The sequence below is a fragment of the Penaeus monodon genome, chromosome 25 (assembly GCF_015228065.2).
Source record: "Penaeus monodon isolate SGIC_2016 chromosome 25, NSTDA_Pmon_1, whole genome shotgun sequence".
Classification (NCBI taxonomy): Eukaryota; Metazoa; Arthropoda; class Malacostraca; order Decapoda; family Penaeidae; genus Penaeus; species Penaeus monodon.
The window spans coordinates 29,550,469-29,550,729 of NC_051410.1; positions in this window are offsets into that span (position 1 = coordinate 29,550,469).

The window sequence follows — 261 nt, forward strand, 5'->3', positions numbered from 1 at the left end:
TTATGACAAGTTGCTGTGTTTCCCCAAAATAAACAACTACCATCTAGGTTATTTACCAATTGACAGATCGTGACATCTTGCCGCCGCTCTGACATTATCAGTGACAGTTCTCTGAGGACGCAGAAATATAAACATAATTAGTCACGTTTATAAACAACATGTTTATACTTTCTATCTATAGTGTTTGGACATTTCTTTTCAACTGCTTCACTTATTAATCCAGGTTTCCCAAAAGGTATATACCATTTCCAGTTTCTCCTG